Here is a 24,648-nt window from a genome sequence, read left to right on the forward strand (position 1 = left end):
ATAATTTTGTTCCACAAAGTTGATACTCTTATTCCAAAAACAATAATGTAACAGACTTACAAAGTTAACTCATTCCCCTTATCATTTTTCTAACAGACTTATCTTAATGATAATCAGTATATGTCATATGCATTCCAATTGCCTACATGGGGTGTTTTTTTTCCTCATTTAACTTATATTTGTTATCAGTAAAAGTTGATTTGTATTTTCCTGGTTTTTTTTTTTTTACGCTGATGGAAATTAGTGCATTTTCTTTTTATATTTAGTGAATTGTCACGTAATTCTACGCAATGCTTCTCCCATGCATTTATACTCTTCTATGAAAATTGGGATTTCTTCCGCCTCTCTGTTTTTAATCTGTTTGAATTTCTGCATGCATCTTTTGGCTTGAAAACTTTCCTTCTGAGACACATGCATCCATTTTTTTTTTTCCATTTGCAATCTCTAGCAAAAAACACTTCTCTATTAACATCTTTGATTTTCTTTTTAATTAATGAGGTTATGTATTATCAATGTTCTATTTATCAGTCTAAGGAAGCCTTTGTTGTGGGGATCTCTGTTAAAACCTTTTCTCCTTTTTTAGGTTTCTAGAAAATCGAGAAAGAGAAAGAACAAATCATCGAGTGACAAGGAAGCAGGAAACATACAGGGTGATCATGTCACTGTTCAGAATGAGATTGGTATCTCTAATAGTGAGCACTCAGCAGATATGAGCATAGCACAGAAGGGAAGTCTAACTAACACAAATTCTGATGAGAAAGAAAACATCATGTTCTCTGCTCAGGCTGATGAACCTGAAATATCCATGTCGGGGACAGGGAACCTTAAAAGCAGTGTGCTACATGCGGATAATGAAAGCGCTGATCATGCTAATGATGATCCTTGTTATGGCACAGGTGATTCTTCTGATGATGAGCAACTAAATGCAACTGATGAAGTTGATTTTAAGGTGTCAACTTTGATATCTTCTTTTGCAAACAACAACTTTATTCATAAATTATGTTGGTTACTAAAGTTTTATAAGAGCAATTCTGCCACTACAAATCACTACATAATTTGCATGTTGTGGAGGATTACTGATGATTTGGAGCTCTCACCAATGCTGTATCAGGTAAAACTTCATGATTTACTTACTTTTCAGAAGAAAAGGAAAAAGCATGGATGTTCTATTTTTCAAAAGACAATAACTTATATTTCATAGGACCATTAAGTACCGTGCAATTAAAGCTTAATTGGTCCCTGTTAAAATCACCTATGCCAACTCTACCCTTTGTAATGCTTACTAGAGATATTTTACCCCAACAATATGACGAGAAGTGATAACTTCTTAAAAAATTGAAGCCAAACTTTACCCCATCATAAAATTAAAATATAAAATAGTTATAGACAAGAAGAATTAATTTTAATAAGAAAATGTGAAGTAAATCATCCCAACAGATATGATGAACCTTGCTTATTTTAGAGTAAAAATTTTCCTTATCTGTACTTGTGAGTTTTTATTCTTATCTAAAATCTCAAGGTCTTAGGTAAAATAAAAATTTCGAATAATGTCCAAATTTAATAATTTTCATCAGTAGGTTAAAAATGACTTTGCTAAGAACAATCTTTTTTAGATATATGATAATTTAAAAAAATATATATAGCATGTGTTTAGATCCTAGGGATAAACGTACAAAAAACTTCATAAAAAATAAATGGTTAATATTCGATTGACCACTTTGTAAAATTTGTTCAACTTCTTTAGGAAGAAGTTATTGATAAAAATAAATATCTAAAAGTAAGGTTTATTAATTTGGTGAAATATGTTAGGATTTATCTTCTCAAGGAAAGCTAGGACATCCATATTTTCTCCCCCCCCCCCCCCCCCCCCGCCCCAAAAAAAATATATCCAATTATTTATGAATTTGTATCTTATTTGCTTCTTATGCAAATGTTTTGGCAGTTATCAATCCTGATCACATTCCATAGTATCCTAGTTGAGCAGAAGTCATGTCCACCAAAAGATTATGCAAACATTGTTGATTTCCTGACAAGTTTTGTCAGAAGGATGCTAAGAAAAATGAAAATTCAACCCATTCTTTTTGTGGAAATTCTCTTTTGGAAGACGCGCAAAGAAAGCCATTACATTAATGCTGAATATATGTTGCATGAGATTGGCTCTTTGAAGGACAGTAGAAACTGGGAAAATATTCCAGAGGATGCAGAACTCGGTTCATCACAGGCCAAAGGATGGACCGGTAGAAGCATTGCAGATGCACTTGGTGAAGATGAAGCTGATGTTGTGATCTCTCATGAGCTAGGATATCAGAAGTAAAATTTTTTTTTGAAACTTGAGTATTAGTTTAGTCTTTATCTTTTTCTTGACCTTTTCATTTTTCTGTTTCTTTACACTGCATACTTACAATGATGCCAAACCAAGTTATTCTAGAATCAATTCTTCTACGACTACACACTTTGCCACAACTTTTATTACAACTTGCACGTTGAAAGTTCAAATAGTGTATAAAACACCCTTGAACGTTTAGACTCCCAATAACAAAATTACCAATTCAAGCTTTATGACAAACAATAAGTGTGCGGAACATGAATAAGCTTAATACAGAATTGATAAACAATCTAAACCAAATAAAACCACATCCATAGCTGAAAGTTCAAATATGTGTATAAACACCCTTGAACGTTTAGACCCCCAAATTATAACTTAACCAATTCAAGCATTATGTCAAACAACTAGTGTGCGGAAACTTAACATAAGCTATAATATGGAATTGGAAAAACTATCTAAGCCAAATTAAAAACACAACCCACAGCAGTTAATAAAAAGGCAAAGATAAAAGGGAAGGAAGATGCAAACACAAAGACAACACGCGATGTGTTATCGAAGAGGAAACCGAAGCCCTCGGCGTAAAACCTCTCCGCCGCCCTCCAAGCAGTAAACAATCCACTAGAAAATATAGTTGGGATACATGGATAGCAATAGACCCTCCAAGCCTAATCTACCCAGTGCACCTAAGCCCTCCAAGCTTCTTGCTCCAACGAGGTTGCGCCGAACCTTTTTCTTTTCTAGCTTCCCGGATTCCGCTACTAGACTGTAGCATCAACCAATGTAGATTGGTTCCTTTCTAACTGCTTCCCAGAAATCCAAACAGCTCTCTCACAGTGATGAATATGGTGAGAACAAGGTTTGGTAAAATGCCTCTCAATGATTTGACAATGGAGAGGAAGAGAGTTGAGGAATTTGAAGAGACTCTAATGTATAGATTGTGGGTGAATCAATCTTATTTTTCTTTAGGGTTTCTCTCTCAAAAATCTCTCTGGAAGCTCTCTTACATTTGTGGGTAAAAGGGGTATTTATACTGGAGTGGAAGAGGAATGTGAAACGTCAGGTTTTACAAAACAGGGGTGGCTCGCGGCTTGATCTTGCGACTTGACCAAGTCGCGAGATCCAGTCGCGAGATAACCGTATGGCCAGTTGTCCTGTTTTGTCCTGTAGTGCTCCAGTTAGCATGACTGTTCACCTTCCGGCATGCTTGGCACGTGTGCTGCGTCTGGCGGCTTGCAGCCACGAGTCACCCGCCAGGCCAAGCCGCGAGTCTCTGTTTTCTTGCACACTCTTGAGCAAACTTCACTCTATCTCACTCACTACCCTTACAACAAACCCACCTAAATACAGGGTTACTAAATACTGAAATACAAGCAAATTTGGCATGGAATAAAGCCAATTAGATGGTTGAATAAATTCAACCTTACAATAGCAGAAATTAAATGGCAAAAATTAAGGGAAGAGAGATGCAAACACAAGGACAACACACGATGTGTTATCGAAGAGGAAACCGAAGCCCTCGACGTAAAATTTCTCCGCCACCCTCCAAGTGGTAAGTAATCCACTAGAAAATGTAGTTGGGATACATGAACAGCAATAGACCCTCCAAGCCTAATCTACCCAGTGTACCTAAGCCCTCCAAGCTTCTTTCTCCAACGAGGTTGCGCCGAAACTATTTCTTTTCTAGCTTCTCGGATTCCACTACTTGACCATAGTATCAACCAATGTGAAATTGGTTCCTTCCTAACTGCTTCCCAAAGCACCAAATAGCTCTCTCACAGAAATGGATATGGTGAGAAAAGGTTTTGGTAATAAGCCTCTCAAGGATTTAACAATGGAGATGAAGAGAGTTGAGGAATTTGAAGAGTCTCTTAATGAAGATTGGGGATGAATCAATCTTGTTTTTCTCTAGGGTTTCTCTCTCAAAATTCTCTCTGGAAGCTCTCATTCTTTCGTGGGTATAAGGGGTATTTATACTAGGGTCAGAATGGAATGTGAAGAGTCAGGTTTTTCAAAACAGGGCTGGCTCGCTGCTTGACTGGGTCGCGAGTTCCAGTTGCGAGATAACTGAATGGTCAGTTGTCCTATTTTGTCCTGTAGTGCTCCAGCTAGCATGACGCTTCAACTTCTGGCATGCCTGGCATGTGTGCAGCTTCTGGCGGCTTGCAGCCGCGAGTCACCCACGAGATCCAATCGCGAGTCTCTATTTTTCTTGCACACTCTTGAGTATTTCTTCACACTATCTCACTCACTACTCTTACAAGAATCCCACCTAAATACAGGGTTACTAATTGCTGAAATACAAGCAAATTTGGCACGGAATAAAGCCAACAAGATAGTTGATTAAATTCAACCTTACACACGTGTTAACCTGTGATTGGATCATGTCACTTACACATGGGTCCACCATTGGTACTTGGTAAAAAGTAATCCAATCACCACTTAACATGTGCAAGTTGTGAAATAGTGTGTGGCAAAGTATGTCCCTAGAGTTTTCCTTCTAGAATCTCAAACCATCCATTTATAGTCTTGTTCAGAGATGCTATTTTGTACTTCTAATTTATTGAAGTTCCTATTCATTTAGGGAAAAAAGAAGTTTATCTTGATTGAAAGTGTAAAAGGTATACATTTACATTAAAAAACTCCTTGGTGCATTTGGTTGTTGCAGTAGGGGGCAGTCCATGGAACGTGAATCTGAAAGGGATCCTAGAAGAAAGAAAAGACTTTCTCTCGATGGCGAAATGGAGAGAAAAATTAAGGATCTCTATAAGAAGTAAGTGTGATTTAGCTGTTTTATTTCTTACAAATGTTGTTCCTAAAACAGCACTTAGATTATTGTAATTATACCTGATACTATTTGAAGCATGCAAAACGTTTGATGGGTATTATCGATTGTGTATTGTTTCATTTTTCTTCTGATTTCTAAACTTTTTGCTCAAGTCTTTTCTGAAAAAATGTGGCCTTCTTAGATTCAAAGATGATCAGCATTGTAGTCGTCTTATTGCTGAAGTTCTAGAACCTGATGGTAAAGTTTCACCAGCACAAATTTCTAATAAGCTTAGACAGCTAGGACTGAAAGTTGCACAAAGGAAAAAGATGCGCTATGATGATGACCATGATGGAGATGGAAAAGCGGTGGAAAAAGTTAGTAATCTCCATTACTCAGATGATATGGAGGGAAGTTTATTGAGGCCTTTGTAAGTACTATAAGAAATTTGTACTTTATGAATGTTATAGATAATATGTGCGTTGTATAAGATTGTATTCTAAAGCAGTGGCTTATAATGCAAAGCATTGTCCACATAAAAGCTTCTGGTGTTATGTTTTTAGTCTGAAATCTTTGTTTATTCATTTCCCTTCTATTTTGGAAAAGTCTCTGATACCTCCCTTACTATAATTCTATAGGCACAAAAGGAAAACAGTTTCTGCTTTTAGTGAAGATCAGGAAGATATGATCAGAGCTCTATATGAGAAGTGAGTGTTGCGTAGCTTGGTCGCTGGTTACAATATTAGATTAAGTCTCCTTTTACATCAAATATACTAAAAAGTTGATGAAGATGTGATGGAATATGTTATTTTGTTATTATTTGAATTTTTAAATAAAAAAAGATTGGGCTTTTCTTGATCCTCACAAATTCAAAGAGCATAAGAGGTGTAGCTACATGATTGCAAATGCATTGGATGCAAATAATAAATGAAAGTTCAAATAGAGTAAAAACACTCTTGAACGTTTAGACCCCCAATTTACAAATTAACCAATTCAAGCTTTATGACAAACAACTAGTGTGTGGAAAATGAACAAAAGCTATAAAACAGAATTGGAAAAACAATCTAAGCCAATTTAAAATCACAACCCACAGCAGATAATAAAAGGCAAAGATAAAAGGGAAGGAAGATGCAAACACAAGGACAACACGCGATGTGTTATCGAAGAGGAAACCGAAGCCCTCGGCGTAAAACCTCTTCGCCGCCTTCCAAGCGGTAAACAATCCACTAGAAAATGTAGTTGGGATACATGGACAGCAATAGACCCTCCAAGCCTAATCTACCCAGTGCACCTAAGCCCTCCAAGCTTTTTGCTCCAACGAGGTTGCGCCGAACCTATTTCTTTTCTAGCTTCTCGGATTCCGTTACTTGACCATAACATCAACCAATGTAGATTGGTTCCTTTCTAACTGCTTCTCAGAACACCAAACAGCCCTCTCACAGTAATGGATATGGTGAGAAAAAGGTTTTGGTAAAATGCTTCTCAAGGATTTGACAATGGAGAAGAAGAGAGTTGAGGAATTTGAAGAGACTCTTATGTAAAGATTGTAGATGAATCAATCTTGTTTTACTCTAGGGTTTCTCTCTCAAAATTCTCTCTGGAAGCTCTCTTTCTTTTGTGGGTATAAGGGGTATTTATACTGGGGTGAGAAAAGAATGTGAAATGTCAGGTTTTTCAAAATAGGGGTGGCTCGCGGCTTGGACTTACGGCTTGACTAAGTCGCGAGTTCCAGCCGCGCGATAACAGAACGGCCAGTTGTCCTATTTTGTCCTGTAGTGCTCCAGCTAGCATGACGCTTCGACTTCTGGCATGCTTGGCACGTGTCCTGCTTCTAGCGACTTGCAGCTGCGAGTCACCCGCGAGATCAAGTCGCGAAACTCTGTTTTCTTGCACACTCTTGAGCATTCAATCACTCTATCTCACTCACTACCCTTACAGCAAACCCACCTAAATACAGGGTTACTAAATGCTGAAATACAAGCAAATTTGGCACGGAATAAAGCTAACAAGATGGTTGATTAAATTCAACCTTACAATCTCCCCCTTTGGCTATTCTGTGACAAAACCCTAAAACAGACTCTAGACTTAACATGTGAGTTAGGAACAGTTGAGCAAAACTCACTCACACCTAACTCTAGAAGCTGTGAAGCACTTGAATCATATGAACATAAAACTCCTGAAACACAACAATACACCATGATCATTGTATGCAGAAAAGCATGAAATACATATGAAACAGGCAATATGTGATCAAGCAAAGATGGAGTTAAGAGACAAACCATGGCTTGATCAATCAAGTAATCACTACAAGGTAGTGAACACAATGCTTATTCACACTTGGAATGAATACTTGAACATACAAGCAAACAAAAACAATGTAAGTTACTTGTATGCCCAACACTCAACCAATGCATAATACACTAAGTATATGCATCTAGGAACAATTCTACAAGGGCACAAGAGTGACAGTACTTAACTCGAAAATGCATGACATTTGGATAGAAGTACTGATTTAACAAAAAACATAGAGGCTGCATAAAGCATGGTACAAACCATAAAGCCTACAAGAAAAGAACATAAACCCTAAAAGCTTACAAAAGCAACATGGGTACAAACTACAATATAATAACTTAAACTGAAAAAAATGCAGAAACACTCCCCCTTAGGTAATATCCTCCCCCTCTGATCAAGCTATCACTCCCCCTTTCATCCCTTATGACATCATCTCCCCCTTTTTGTCATGGAATAGCGACACATTCTCTTCTAGCTTCCCCTAACTCTGATCCAATTGAGTTTGGAGTGAGGTAAAATTCATATCCCATCGAGCGCTGTGATGGTGTAGAGTAGATGTGAGTACAGACATCTTGGTATTCAACTCGTGTACAGAGGATATAATGTGATCAAGTTTTTCGTCAAGGGAGAGGGTGCTGAACTGCAAACCACTGTGAGATGTGGAAGTTTCCGGTTTGGCTCTCTTCCGACTATGAACAATGCTTGCGTTGAATGTACGCATGTTGATTGGACTCGGTTTTGTGTAAGGAGATTCATCTGCCATTGGATAAATTCCTTTGAGCTTCAAGATCCTTGAAATGAGATAGCAGAAAGGAACACAAATTCGGGACTCAGTTCGTAGAACCGTTTTGCGCAGAACATGAAAGATATGAGCACAGATGTCAATTTCTACATCAGAGATTAGGTCATGAAGAAACAAGGCACGTCCAAGGTTCATATACCCAGTGCTTGATAGGGGGTACAAATTGTGAAACATCACAATTGTAAGCACTCTCAATTTTGGAGGAAGAGAGGAAACACTGACGGAATTTCCTTCGGATGAGAATTCCAAGTCTTGTCCAAGACTCTCCTTAAGGAGTTCCTCATCAGGACAAAGATCATCATAAACCGGTGAGTGTCGAAGTATTGGTCGGTTGATGTGAAGGATCTCTGCCAAATATGCAGGAGAGACTGAAAAACTCTTTTTCCTAACCCAGCACTTAAGTTCTTCTTCTTCCACAATCGCATTGGCATAAAATTCCTTTACCAAATTCTCATACGCATCATCCAGATCAGAGAGAATGTAATTCCAATCCTTGTGAGCAAACCATTTTGGAATGTCAGTGTCATGAAGTGATGATTGGTCAACAGGTCTTTCTAGTAATGGTGTAGCATTTCGGAAATAATTCTCATGAGACTGAAAGGCAGCATAGGATCTAAACTTGTTGGGATCAAACCCTTTTGATGAAGAGCGAGTCCCTTTTGTTTGAGGTGAGTAGTCATTGACATCAATGACAGGTTCCTTTCCTTTGGAACTACCTCCTTTCACAGCTGCTTTCTTGAATGGAGACATTTCCAGTCTGTATCATGTAATAGAGAAAAAGAAAGAACACAATCCAACAGACATTATTAGCAGTGGGTTAGTGTCAAATTAGGGATAATGAAGAAAACCCTAAGAGCTAGATGGAAATGACCAGAAAATAACAATGAGGGACAATAATGACCCAAATGTAGCTACAAAATAGAGTGGATCAGATTAAAACCACACAAAAATGAGAACATCATACACTCAAGTAACCAAACACGGGTAAGAGAAATATGAATACCAAATAGAACACAAAAACCATGATGAAAAGGGAATAACTGAGAAAAACAAAGAGTCGAGGACAAAACCCATACCTTTCCTTGAAGATAGATTGAATGGTAACAAGTTGGTGAAAGAATTTGAAGATTACCATAGTGATGTTGAATAAGTGAAAGTAAGACCAGAAAGTGAACAGACACAGAGTGCAAGACAAGCAAATGAGAACCCCTTTTTGAGAAAAGTGTTGAAAATGAGCTCATTTTGCATAACACGCGATTTTTGCGACTGAGGTAAGTCGCTAGAGAGTCGCCAAGTTTACCCGCCAAAACACATCAAATCGAAAATTTGAAAAATTTTGCTAAGTGTTTTTCGCGACTGGAAGTCTTACACGCGAGGGAGCCGCAAGTTAAGCCGCAAAAATCTCTGTGTACCCCTCGCGACTGGACCTTCCACTCGCGAACAAGTCGCCAAAAATGACCCGCGAGCTCGCGACTGTGGCATGCGACTTGACTTACCTTCGACTGAGTCGCCAAAACAGGGCAAAAATGTTTTTTTTTTTTTAATTTTCAGTTTTTTTGAAGAACAAAATACTTTCTAAAAACACCTAAGACACTCAAAAATCTTTTTGTGCTTAAATCAACAAAGATTGAGCATGTGAAAACACATTTCATCAAGTACAATCACACAAATGAGTATGGCATTTATTGAATATAAACTTGTGTGTTGTGTGTGGATATCAACAATGAGATAGTCCTTAGTCTAATGTGAAGGTTCAATGATCAATTCAACCAAGGCATACACAATTAGCACTAGATCATGCGACCCATCTCAATTATAGAAGAATGCATATATGACCTCCCACAAAACTTGATAACATAATTTGGAGCTTTACATTTGACTCCACATTTAATCATAACATTTGATCTTTTTGGTCCTTTTAAGACAATCACCTCTCATTGTGAGAATGCTATTTGATATTTTACCTTGATGAGATAGCCTTTGGCTTTTTGAATAAACATTCACATAAAATTTTGGTCGCTTTCCCTTTTTCCTAGTCAAATACTAGTATGTGCGACAGGCTTTTACAGCTCAATATCTCTTTTCATTTGGAGATTTACATTTGGTGAGCTCTTTATAGCAAAAAAAAATAAAGAGTGGGAAGATATATAGGCACAAGTCTATGCAAGTCTCAAGATCAACATAACCATTCACTAATCATTCATGACAAGTTTGAAGATCTATTTACAACAGTCACATAGATTTCAAGTTTTCTTCCACCGTGATAAGAGTGCAAAAAAGCAAGTTACGCTCGAAAATCACAAAGCCATTAGCACAAAGGTACAAGGCAAAACAAGTTTTGAGGCAAAACAAGTTTTGAGACAAAACTCAACAATGTCAATCAAACTATTTGATTTTCTATTTTTTATGTGGTTTTTGGATTTTTGACACATAAGAAGAAAAAGATTGATCAAAGACAACAATGTAAAAACAACAAAAGCAAACAAAGCAGTTAACATCCAACAGAATCATGCTATACAAAAAGCCAACAAAATAGTTTGTGCCCCAACACAAACAAAATTAACACATTGTAAATATGTAAAGCACACATCACACAAGAGATTCAAGGAATTGTACCAACACCAATGGTCTTACGGAGTGATTCAAACCGTGGACCATCGAGAGGCTTGGTGAAGATGTCCACCTTTTGATTGTCGGTGTGTATGAATTCAAGACACACAACTCTTTCCTCTACCAGATCTCGAATGAAATGGTAACGTATCTCTATGTGTTTAGATTTTGAATGCTGGACAGGATTCTTGTAAAGATTGATGGCACTGGTGTTGTCACAGAAGACACACATCGTCTCTTGAGGAATTCCATAATCATGAAGTAATTTCTTCATCCAAAAAAGCTAGGTGCAGCAACTTCCAGCGGCGATGTATTCTGCTTCAGCAGTAGAGAGAGACACGGAATTTTGTTTCTTGCTCATCCACGAGACAAGATTGTTACCAAGGTAGAAGCAGTCTCCTGAAGTACTCTTCCGATCGTCCACACTACTAGCTCAGTCAGCATCTGAATACCCGGCAAGACAAGCATTTGAGTCTTTTGAATACCACAGACCATAGTCTGAAGTTCCATTAATATATCGAATAATTCGCTTAACTGCAGTCAGGTGAGATTCCTTTGGATTAGCTTGATATTTGGCACAAACACCAACACTGAATGCAATGTCCGGTCTACTAGCTGTAAGATAGAGTAAACTCCCAATGATACTCCTATATAAGGTAGGACTTACTTCTACTCCAGAAGAATCAACATTCAGTTTAGTAGACGAGCTCATGGGAGTGGAGGCATGTTTTTTGGAGTCTAGTCCAAACTTCTTGACAATGTTTCTAGCATACTTCTCTTGTGAAACGAATATACTTTCCTTCTGTTGTTTGACTTGAAGGCCCAAGAAAAATGTGAGTTCCCCCACCATACTCATCTCAAATTCCTTCTTCATCTCCTCAGAAAATTCAATAGCACGATCTTCAATGGTTGCCCCAAACACTATGTCATCAACATAAACTTGTGCCACAAGGAGATAATCTTCATCATTTTTGACAAACAAAGTTCGGTCGGCATATCCCCTTTTGAATCCTCTATCTAGGAGGTAATGTGTAAGCCGATCATACCAAGCTCTAGGTGCTTGTTTTAAGCCATAAAGGGCTTTCTTCAATCTCAATACATGATCTGGAAAGTGAGGATCGACAAATCCTTTTGGTTGCTCAACAAACACTTCTTCATTTAGGTATCCATTCAGAAATGCACATTTTACATCCATTTGATAGAGTTTGAAATTCATAGTGCATGCAATGGACATGAGAATTTGAATGGATTCAAGTCTTGCCACAGGAGCGAAGGATTCATCAAAGTCTACTCCTTCTACTTGAGTGTATCCTTGAGCTACTAATCGAGATTTATTCCGTATTATCTCCCCATCTTCATCGGTTCTGTTTTTGAATATCCATTTCGTGCCTATGACATGAACATTTTCAGGCCTTGGAGCAAGTTCCCACACATCATTCCTCACAAACTGATTCAGCTCTTCATGCATTGACTCAACCCAATTCTCATCTTGAAGAGCCTCTTCTACCCTTTTTGGCTCAAATTAAGCAAGGTAGCAATGATATGTTACATGATTGGCCAAAAGGATGTTTCCTTTTCTGAGGTGAAGACCTTCATCTAGAAACCCTATGATGTTGCTTTCCGGATGGTTCTTAATCACTCTTGAAGATGGCTTCTTTGATGTGGAGACTTCATCACTTTGTGAGATGGGAGGATGGACTTCCGGAGGAGTAAGAGGACTTGATGTTCTAGACATCGATCTCGTTTCCACTCTTGGGTTCATGGGAGTTGATTCTTCTTCTGGTGTAGATTCTTCAACTTCTATATCAAGAGCTTCGACCTCAACATCGGGTTCTTTGGTGCTCGGCCCTTCTCCATCATCAATCATCTCCACCTTAGATAAGGCATCATCAATCTTGACATTGATGGACTCCATCACTGTCTTAGTTCTCTTGTTAAAAACTCTATACGCCCGACTCGTAGTAGAGTACCCAAGAAAAATACCTTCATCACTTCTCACATCAAACTTCCCAAGATTCTCCCGATCATTTAGGATATAAACTTGCTTCCAAACACTCGGAAATACTTTACTCTAGGCTTCTTTCCATTCCAAATCTCATAGGCGGTCTTCTTTGTTCCTACTCGGAAAAATATTCTATTGCCAATGTGACACTAGGTGTTGACAGCTTCTCCCTAAAACTTTTGAGGTATTTGCTTGTTAAGTAACATGACTCTTGCCATTTCCTGAATCACCCGATTCTTTCTCTCTACCACTCCATTTTGTTGTGGAGTTTTGGGGGCTGAAAATTCCTTTTTGATTCCATTCTTTTCACAGAAAGACTCAAATCTTGCATTCTCAAATTCCCGCCCATTATCACTTCTTATCTTGGCAATAGGGACCCCTCTCTCATTTTGTAGTTTCTTGCACAGAATTTCCAACCTTTCACATGCTTCTAATTTTTCTCTAAGAAATTCATTCTTGAGTAATCATCCACAATGACCATGATGTACCTCTTTTCTCCTAGACTTTCAGTTCTGGTAGGCCCCATTAGATCAACATGAAGTAACTCTAAACACCGAGAAGTAGCAATCACATTCACCTTGTGATGACTTGCCTTTGTTTGCTTTCCCATTTGACATGCACCACAAATAGTCTTCTTCACCTTTCCAAACTTAGGAAGTCCCTCAACTGCTTCAAGTTTGGACACTTTAGCTACTTGTTTGAGATTCGCATGCCCAAATCTGTGATGCCAAAATTCCAACATGTCAACACGAGCACTTCTACATGAAATGGGTGCCGTAGGAACTACTCCATAGTAGTTGTCTGTAGTTCGATTTCCCTCCAAGACTTGAATCCCTTCTTCATTGATGATTAAGCATCCCTTCTTAGAGAATTGTACCAGGAAATCCTCATCACATATTTGAGTGATGCTTAGAAGATTTGCCTTCAGCCCTTTGATGTATAACACATCTTTCAACAAAGGTAATCCAGGTATCTCGATAGTCCCTTTACCGAGAACTTGAGCATGACTTTCATCACCAAAAGTCACATAGTCACCAACCTTTTCTTTGAGTGTCTTAAACAGTGACTTATCCCCTGTCATATGACGAGAACAACCGCTGTCAAGATACCACAAGCATGAATTAAATACCTTCAATGAGGTATGCACAAATAAGCTCACATGAGACAAACATTCTTGACCTTCAAACAGAATATTATCATCAGTTTTCATGCTTCTGTTAGATTGACCCTTTCATTTTCAGACTCTCAATCATCTCACATAACATTCTATTCTTTCTTTTGTATTTCTTAATCAATGATTTAGATTCAGATATGCTACTGTGTAAGATGTGATTCTGATTTTCAAAATATTTCAGCATGTGAACAAATATTCTAGCATGTTTCTTTGTTTTTAACAACTCTACGAGTTCATTGTTAAGACACCCTTCAAACATACTCATATAGTCATTTTCACAAACACTTAAACTACAATTCAGCATGGTATTTTCCATAACAGCATCCAAAACAAAGGGGTCTAGGATCGCACTTAGGTAATTAAACCACAATAAGTGAACCCACTCTGATACCAATTAAAAGTTCAAATAGAGTAAAAACACCCTTGAATGTTTAGACCCCCAATTTACAAATTAACCAATTCAAGTTTTATGACAAATAACTAGTGTGCGGAAAATGAACAAAAGCTATAAAACAGAATTGGAAAAACAATCTAAGCCAATTTAAAATCACAACCCACATCAGATAATAAAAGGTAAAGATAAAAGGGAAGGAAGATGCAAACACAAGGACAACAAGTGATGTGTTATCGAAGAGGAAACCGAAGCCCTCGACGTAAAACCTCTCCGCCGCCCTCCAAGCGGTAAACAATCCGCTAGAAAATGTAGTTGAGATACATGGACAGCAATAGACACTCCAAGCCTAATCTACCCAGCGCACCTAAGCCCTCCAAGCTTTTTGCTCCAACGAGGTTGCGCCGAACCTATTTCTTTTCTAGCTTCTCAGATTCCGCTACTTGACCATAGCATCAACCAATGTAGATTGGTTCCTTCCTAACTGCTTCCCAGAACACCAAACAGCCCTCTCACAGTAATGGATATGGTAAGAAAAAGGTTTTGGTAAAATACTTCTCAAGGATTTGACAATGGAGAGGAAGAGAGTTGAGAAATTTGAAGAGACTCTTATGTAAAAATTGTAGATGAATCAATCTTGTTATACTCTAGGGTTTCTCTCTCAAAATTCTCTCTGGAAGCTCTCTTTCTTTTGTGGGTATAAGGAGTATTTATACTGGGGTGAGAAAAGAATGTGAAATGTCAGGTTTTTCAAAACAGGGGTGGCTCGCGGCTTGACTGAGTCGCGAGTTCCAGTCGCGCGATAACAGAACGGCCAGTTGTCCTATTTTGCCCTATAGTGCTCCAGCTAGCATGACGCTTCGACTTCTGGCATGCTTGGCACGTGTGCTGCTTCTGACGACTTGCAGCTGCGAGTCACCCGCGAGATCAAGTCTTGAGACTCTGTTTTCTTGCACACTCTTGAGCATTCAATCACTCTATCTCAGTCACTACCCTTACAGCAAACCCACCTAAATACAGTGTTACTAAATGTTGAAATACAAGCAAATTTGGCACGGAATAAAGCCAACAAGATGGTTGATTAAATTCAACCTTACAATAAATTCACAACTGTTCAAGTTTCTCATAAGCTTAAGCAACTTGGTTTACGAGTTCCTCAACAGAAGAAGTTTTAAGCCAACACGCTTATAAAAAATGAGAATTCTAATAGTTTGTTCACAGACAAAGCACATGACCCTGATGATGAAACATTGTTATCGTTATTGAATAGGTAATATTATATTCATAGGCAGTATCCTGTAGATCGAAATGTTAGGGTTTCTTGATGTTGAAAGCTCGAAAATGTGTGAAAACACAAGAGCTATTTAGACCCCCAAATTAAAGTTACGGCTCGATTGATTTTACTCTAACTTATACTAAGTGCAGAATAGAGTAAGTGCGAGTGGATAAACGAATAAACTACTCTAACCCATAATCATTATAACATAGTAGTAAAATGAAAGATAAAAGAGTTGGGAAGAAGAATGCAAACACAAGATAACACGCCGATGTGTTATCGAAGAGGAAACCGGAGAACTCGGCGAAAAACCTCTCCGCTGCCCTCCAAGCGTTAATCGATTCTGTTAGGTTCTAAAGACTTAGGAACTAATGTATTTAGAACTCTAATGTGTAATGTTGGCAAATCATGATCAAAACAGTTGTTAGTCTTGTTTAGACTTGCTCAAAGTGTGTGCGTTGTATGTAAAGTTGGAATTGAGTGGCTGTAGAAGTATTAGTGACTTTCGGCCTGGCTCGATCGAACGAAACTTAGACTCGATCGATTGATCGAAGCTTAGACTTGATCGATCGAATCTCGGGCAGAATGTTTTTTCTGCAGATTTTTCCAACTCAGCCCTAGCCTATTAAAATGTGTAGGGTTTTATGTTTTGCCCTAAGTATAAAAGGCAAACCCTAGCCACGTTTTTCTTGTTGCTCTATTTTGTTGTGTGTGTGAATCTCTTGTGAGATCTAGAGGTGGTTGCCTTCACACATGCTTAGGATTATCAAGAAGGAGATTTTATTGAGAGCTTGATGATCATTCAGTTGCTGCACTAAAAAGCTTAAAGAGACACAAGCGGGTGTGCTTGTACTTGCTGGAGAATCCAAGAAAGAAGGAGTCTGTGATCTCGGAGCTTGTACGTGGTTGTGTTAGTAAGTTTCTACTGGTGGGTAGTAATAGGATGTTAGTGGTCTAAGTCCTATTGTAAAATTTCGATTCTTTCATAGTGGATTTAGGTTTACCTTGAGGATAGATAGGTTAAATCCTCCCCAGGTTTTTACCAGTTTAGTTTCCTAGGTCATCATATCATTGTGTTATTTATATTTCCACTGCTATGCATGATATGATTGTTTGATTGTGATAACCTAGATCTGGAATTTGGACTAAGTAATAACTTGGCTAATTAACTAGGTTAATCCAATTGTGTTTTAAGGGGTCTAAAAATGTATAGATCCACTAGACAATCAGTTAAGATACATGGGTTAGCAAGAAACCCTCCAAGCTCCTACTCCAACAAGGCTTCTCGGAACCATGTCTTGTCTAGCTCTCCGGATCCCACAATACGCCTGATTGCATCTGCCAAAGCTTGGCTTCTTCCAATGCTTCCCAGCAGCACCAAAACCTCACTTGACACTCTGAAAGGGTGTGGTAAGTGTTTGGGCTATCAACCTCTCAATGGTATGGAAATGGAGAGGTAGGAGTTAAGAAAAATCCACAAGTAATTGTGTAGAAAAATGTGGGTATAACAATCTCTAACTCTCAAGGTTTGTGGCTAGGGTTTTCTCTCAAAAGCACTCCTCAACATCTGTGGATAATGTGGGTATATATAGTGTAGGTACATAAAGTGTGTTTCAAAAATGACAGTTTGGCAAAACAGAATGTTTTGCGGGTATCTCACAAGAAGGCCTTACCCGCGAGACATTCGCGAAACACAGCTATCTCCATCCTGTCTTGACTCTTCGCATTCCAGTCATGTGTAGGGCACATGCATCACTTCGCGGGATGATTACTCGTGAGCTACTTGCGAAAACACTTCAGTCTTCAATTTTCCTTGAGTTTTCACACACTTTCTCTCTCATACACAACCCTTACAAATAAATCTCACATGAAATACAGGGTACAAAAGATTGAACAGAATTACAATCAAATTTGGCACGGAATTAAAGCCAACAAAACACATAGTTGTAAATTACAACTTTACTATCTCCCCCTTTGGCTATTCCATGACAAAACCCCTAAAATAGACTCTAAACTTAAATGTGAGTTTGGGAACGATGGAAAAACTCACTCACACCTAATCTAGAAACCGTGAAGCACTTGCACGTATATACCTATAACCTAAAACACTCGCACACAAACAAAACTTTCATTAAACTTATGACAAGTCGAATACATGGTACGTACATGAGCAAGTAAAATGCGATCAAGTTTGTAAACATTATATGACATGTAGGCATATCTTGATCAAACAAAGCCAGTCATTAAAGAATGACAACAATGAACATTTAGTTAGTAAATGCTCATTCGGACATGCAATGCAATAAAGACCAATCACAATGATCAATTGCATGTCCAACACACAACCAATGCAAAATACATGAAGTATATGCATCTAGGATACAAGATCCTACAAGGGTACAGGTGTGAGGTACTTAAGATATATAATCAACATCTAAAAGTACTAAAAAAATGCTATAAAGCAGTAAGATAAACACAAGTACTGAATATTAAATTGAAATATAAAAACAGAGTACTTAAGCTTTAAAGAAAAGCAATAAAAGACTGCAGTTTTAGCTCCTCCTCCCCCTATCACTACACTCCCCTTATCAAAGATCATCTCCCACTTTTTGTCATGGAATAGCTAGTCTCCATATTCTTCTAGCTTCCTCCGAATTTGGTCTAATTGAGTTTGGAGAGATGTGAACTTTGTGTCAAAGCGAACATGTTGGGAGTGCATGATGGTAGCTAGTCTAGATATTTTGGTATTAATCTCTTGGAGAGTGACCATGATGTTGTCTAGCTTTGCATCAAAAGCATGGGAGGTAGAGCTTGAACTTCCTGAAGTAGCATGGCTCTCTTGCTTGGTGCTCTTTTTGGTGTGACTTATACTTGCATTGAGAGTACGGATGTTTATTGGGCTTGGCCATGGGTATGGGTGCTCATCTTCCAAAGGACACACGCCTTTGAGCTTCAAGATCTTTGAGATAAGGCAGTAAAAGGGAATACAGTTCCTTCAAGCAGTCCGTTCAGTCGTTTTTGCCAGGATGTGGAAAATGTGAGAGCACACATCAATCTCCTCATTAGTGATCAGATCATGGAGGAATAACGCTCGACCGAGATTCATGTACCCGGTGCTTGACAAAGGATAGAGGTTGTGAAACATGATCGTCGTGAGTAGCCTCAATTCGGGAGATAGGGATGCCACACTTACTGATTTCCCCTTGGATGAGAAGTCCAAGTTATCTCTTAAGGCCTCTCAAAGAATCTCCTCATCTAGATTCAGATCATCATATACCGGTGGTGGAGTTAACAGTGGTCGGTTGATGTGTAGAATCTCCGCCATATACACCGGTGTTACTGAGAAACTCTTTCCTCTAACCCAACATTTGAGCTCCTCTCCTTCAACAATGACATTAGCATAAAACTCTTTGACCATGTTCTCGTATGCATCATCAAAGTTGGAAAGTAGGTAGTTCCAATCCCTGGTGGCAAACCATGTAGGTATTTTAGTGTCAAGAAGAGACGCTTATTCAACAGCCCTTTAAACCAACAATGGAGTTTCCCTAAAGTAGTTCTCGAAGTTCTGAAATGCAGCATAGGATCTGAAATAATTAGGATCAAACACTTCTATCGGTGATCGAGTCCGCTTTGGCCATGGTGAGAGGTTATCAACATCAATCATAGGCTCTTTTCCTTTGCTGCTGCCTCCTTTCACAGCTGACGTCTTGAATGGAGACATTTGCACACATGTACACAGAGAACAAAGAAAGGAAACAGGTGCACAAACACAAAAACAGAGCACAAACTTGATTAGATTTAAGTTAGTCCAAAAACATAAGTACAAATACTCAAAACAGAACACAAACAATGTTAAATCAACATTCTTTAAGTGCTAAACCATGAAAAAATAACTAACTTGCAAGATATTAGAGACTGTGCATCTAGTGTGCATATGTGTGAATGAGGTGATGCATGGTGTGTGCCTAGTGTGTGCCTAGGTGATGCATGGCAAGGCATTGAAAGGTACAAATTGGGCAAAGTATGTAAAGTGTGTAAAACACACACCCAATGATCAAAACATGTCAAGCATGTTCAATCAAGTATACACCCAAACATTGGAACTCATTTGAGTCCAATTCAACACAAAAATGTCACTTGAACATTTTGACAAACACTTGGCATGCAACATTGCACTACATGAATGGGCAATGCATGAACACATAGAAAAATGCCTCAATACAAGTTTAAAATGCCACAAAGGGCCAACACAGATACATACAGACCAAATGGGACTCAGCCCAATCAAAATTTTTTAAAAATTTTGGTTAAAATTATGAACCCAGCCCCTTTTTTCAAAAAATCCCCAATTTTAAAAGCCTAAGTTAATTTCTGCATAATCTAAGATAGAAATGGAAAGAATGTTTAAGAAAACATACCTTGAAGTTGATTTTGTAGAAAATAAGCTTGAAAATGATGGGGTTTAGAGTGAAAGATAGTTTTGGGTTGAGAGAGGTTCGAGGGAGGCAAGGCGAGGGAAATAGAGAGTGTTTAAAAAACTGTCACATCAGCCTTATAAAATTGAAAACACGCGTTTTTCGCGGGTTAGACAATCGCAAAATTAGTCGCGAAAAACACCCCTGAAGCACAGAAGCTTTCACGAGAAGATTTTAGTTGCAAAACACTTGCGAGATGATCGCGATAGCCTCTGTATGAAACTGGTTTTTTTCCAGTTTTTGCCTAAAAATCATTTCGCGGATAGTGCTTGGTCACGAAATAGTCGCGAGGCAGTCGCGATACTCTCTGTGTGAAAATGAGATTTTTAGATTTCCCTTAAACTCTTTTCACGGGAAGCTCTTAGTCGCGAGATTCTTGCAAAAATGCCTCTGAACAAGTTTTTGAAGAACAACACAAAAATGCATTTTGAACAAAAACTAAAAGCACGAAAGTATAAAAACACTTTAAAAAACATATAAAACACTCAAAAATCTTTTTGGGTTTGATTGGCAAGCAATTGAGCATATACATCACATTTGAACATGTACAATCACACAAATGAGATAATCATTAATTGAACTAAGTCTTGTGTGTTGTGGGTGAGTATCAAATGTGGAATAGTCCTTAGACCAGAGTAAAACTTCAATGATCAATTCAATCAAGTCATACACAACTGGTACTAAATCAAGTGGACTGTCTCAATTATAGAAATGAGCATATATGACATTTCACCAGAAAATGATTACAAATCTTAGAAGCTTTTCATTTGGCTTCTGCATAAATCATAACATTTGATCATTTTTTAACAATACATCTCATTTTTGAGATCGGTGCTTAAAATTTTTGATATTTCAATATTGAGAGTGAGCCTTTGGCTTTTTGAGCACCATACATTTCAATTTAAAAGTCGCTTTCCCTTTTTCCTAGTCAAATACTAATATGTGCGACGGCTTTTGCAACTCATTATCTCTTTTTATTTTGAGATTTACATTTGTTGAGCTCTTTAAGCAAAAACATAAAAATAAAGTGGGAAGATATATAGGCATAAGTCTATGCAAGTATCAAGACCATTATGACTATTGACCAATCATTCATGACAAGTTTGAAGATCTATTTACAACAATCACTCACAATTTTCAAGATTTTTCCCACAAAGATATATGTGCATACACAACACAAGCGAAGCTTGTAAATCACTACGCCATTAGTATGAAGGTACTAGGCCAAACTCACATGTGATATACACAATACAAGTAATCAAATTTTTTGAAATTTTTTTAATTTCTATGGGTTTTTGAATTTTTGAACATACTCAAAAACAGGACAAGAAAAGTAAGATCAACAAAACAACAACTACAAAACAAAACTTGTAAAAGAAACATGCTATAAACCGGAAGCAATAACATAAGAGAAATTGATAGGCCAAAAACGTATTGACCCCTTGTGATAAATTAATTGATTAATTAGCCAAGTTTATTAATTAATCAAATTAACTTGCAAACGCGTGGTAGCACAAACAAATCACCAATTAAACTAAGTATGCAGTGGAAAATAAATTGACACGGTGATTTGTTTACAAATGGGGAAAACCCCACCGGGTGATTTTAAGGTCACTACTCCCGAGAATCCACTATTATCATAACAAGCGGTTACAAGTAAAAAATCCCAATACCTTATACCAACCTACAATTGAGCCCTTACCCTAATACCCAATTGGACTTGTTCTGTAGTGACAATCTCTTCTTGTAATGCACGACACCCAGTACATGACTAACCAATTGCGCGAATCCTAGTACGCGACTTCAATCACCAATTAGAGAAGGTTGTTGGCTTCAAAATTCTTCAGTTCATCACACGATGAAGATCTAGAAGATGCTTGGTCACAAAACCCTATGGTATACAAACATAGCAACTTCTTCACAAGAAAGATGAACTAGGGCAAAACTCTGTCTCCGGCCACAGTATGACTGAACAAACTTTGCTTAACACTTGTGCAATTTGTGTCCACTTTGACGTCCCTTAAAATAATCATTTTATATGTCTAGGGTTGTTAGAAAAGAAAGCCCAAACATACAATCACAGATTAGAATCAAAACAGAACTAAAATTCTATTTTTCATAAACCTCGATAGATACCCTATTTGTCGAGCTGCTGTCAAGCCACAGGGCTGAATAGCTCTTCAAGCTCAATAGATGGCTAGCTGTCGAGCTAGCTGTCGAGCTTTAATGACAGGCACTTTTCAGACTTGAATCTTGGACAGACTTGCATGGCTTCAACACTTGATCTTGAAACAAAGTTTCTTGAAGTATTAAACACATCCTACATTTACTCAAATACAAGTAAAATGCGTTTTGTCAGAGGATTAGCCAATTACATAAAATAGTGACATATGTTCCTAACAATCTTCCCCTTTGGCAATCCGTGACAAAACCACAACAAACAAATGAACATATGAGAGAAGTCATAAATTACTCAACTCATATTCACTTGTTGAATACAATAAAATCTATCCTAACACAAACTCTTGAAAAACTTCTATGGCAAAAAAGACTTTGACAACCTGTATTTTTGAAACACTTTAAACAAAACTCATCAAGGCATCTTAGTGTGAAACAGAAATAATAGATTGCATACAAGTAATAAGAAGCATGTGCATAAAGAGAGAAAAGAAACAACACATGTAAGGGTAGGTGAAAGAAACATACATCAACATATAAAGAAGATAAGTACAATGTCTATCAATAATGGTCACAAGACCCATGTACAAGATGAATGTATCTCAAGTAGAAAGAAAAGAAAAAGATACATGTAATCCTCACTACATCCCTCAATGTGCACTCTCCCCCTAGCAAAAATCTCTTATGCTAACCCACCCCCTAAGTATGACTACTCTCATAACCAAAACTACTTCCCCTTTTTGTCACGAGTGACAAAGGGTAAGAGTGTCAAGTAGACATCTCGTTATTGCTGGGTGAGCTAGCATCGCCATCATCCTCATCATCAAAAGCAGTAGCATCATCATCATCAGCATCATCAATATCACTCTTATCCACAGGGGCCGCAGGAGTGGAAGGCATGGTATAACCACCCATCTCAACTTGGCTTCAAGCAATGTAGACTACATAGGTGTTCACCTGACACAACTCATCACTAAAAGTTTTGAGGCGAGCATCCATTCGCTGAAGCTGTGCCATGATGTCCTTAAGTGTCACTCCGCTCGTAGAAGAGGAGGGAGCAGATGTGGATGGAGTAGAAGGAGTGGGAGGAGCTGTCGTATTGGACTGCCTCGATTGAAACTGTGCCTCACTTCGTTTAATGGTAGCGTAGTCAATGGCACACATGACAGAGAAGTGGTCGGAAGAGGGAAAAGGAACAAAATCTGCACGATAGCCGAAGGGAAAATGAGCATAAAATCTACACGATAGCCGAAGGGAAAATGAGCTTATCATGGGTAGCCGTATCCCTATACACATCTATAATAGAAAGAATAAAATGTGAATGAAAATCTATAGTGAGGTGCTTTAACAAAGAAAGCAAAAATCGAGCATGAGGCTCTGTGATAAAGTTATAGTGAGAGAGTGGGTGCAAAACAAAAGTCATCACCATGTTCATGAATCTAGGACCTTTAGCAAAGGCCTTACATGGTGTGAACTGACGATCACCCCCAATCAGCAGGACACTCACAAAAAGCGGAAATCATCTCATCTTTGGACACTATCCTCGGACACTCACAACTGGGGTAGTCAGGATGCCTTACCCTCAGGACATAGAGCACATCGGATACCAACTCTGGTGTGACAACTATGTGCGTACCTCAAACGCGAGTATGAAAGAGAGGTACTAAAGAATCAATTCCATGCATGTTGGAGTAAAACTCCTGGATCAGCATGGAAGGAGATGTGATCGGGACATCACACAGTGACTCCTAACCCCGACTATGAATGACATCGGGTAGGTCAGTGTTGGCGAAATCTGACAAAATGACTCGGCGTTTTGAATGAACACCTTGTTGAGAAAAGTTCTCCGAGAAGTCTTTTCGGGCATCCTCATCATGGAACCGAATAGAAAAGGGGGTAGGATCAGAAGAAGATGATGCCTCGGAACAAAGAGGATTCCGGGATGGAGCAGATTTACGTTTTGGTGCCATTGATGCACTAACGTAAACAAGAGAGAGAGGGGGAAGAAAGAGACAATTAGAAAAGCTCCAAACAGTTCAAATATAGAACAATATATTGAATGTAAGGTACGTATGCATGAAAATGCATGAGCATGTGATGTGCAAAGTAAAAAGCATCATGGGCTCAGCCCAATCCAAGCCTACTAGCACACAATCAGTTTAACATACATAATGCATGTGTGATGCAATGCATGAGGTTCAAAGATCATTTAGACAAAAAACCCATCCCAAAATATCAATAAACACTCAACAATTTTGAAAAACCCCAAAACCTAGGTCTAAATGCATGAAATGCATGAATAATGAGAGAAAAAGAGATCATACCAAGTGATTTGAAACAAGGAAAAGCCGAAAATCA

At 38.3% G+C, this 24,648-nt stretch overlaps 1 pseudogene; it reads left to right on the plus strand.

The window, feature by feature from the left end:
• The first annotated feature begins 589 nt into the window (after positions 1-589).
• LOC115962164 overlaps positions 590-24,648 on the plus strand; it is a 47,543-nt pseudogene continuing 23,484 nt past the window's right edge.

This window comes from Quercus lobata, chromosome 9 (assembly GCF_001633185.2).
Source record: "Quercus lobata isolate SW786 chromosome 9, ValleyOak3.0 Primary Assembly, whole genome shotgun sequence".
NCBI lineage: Eukaryota > Viridiplantae > Streptophyta > Magnoliopsida > Fagales > Fagaceae > Quercus > Quercus lobata.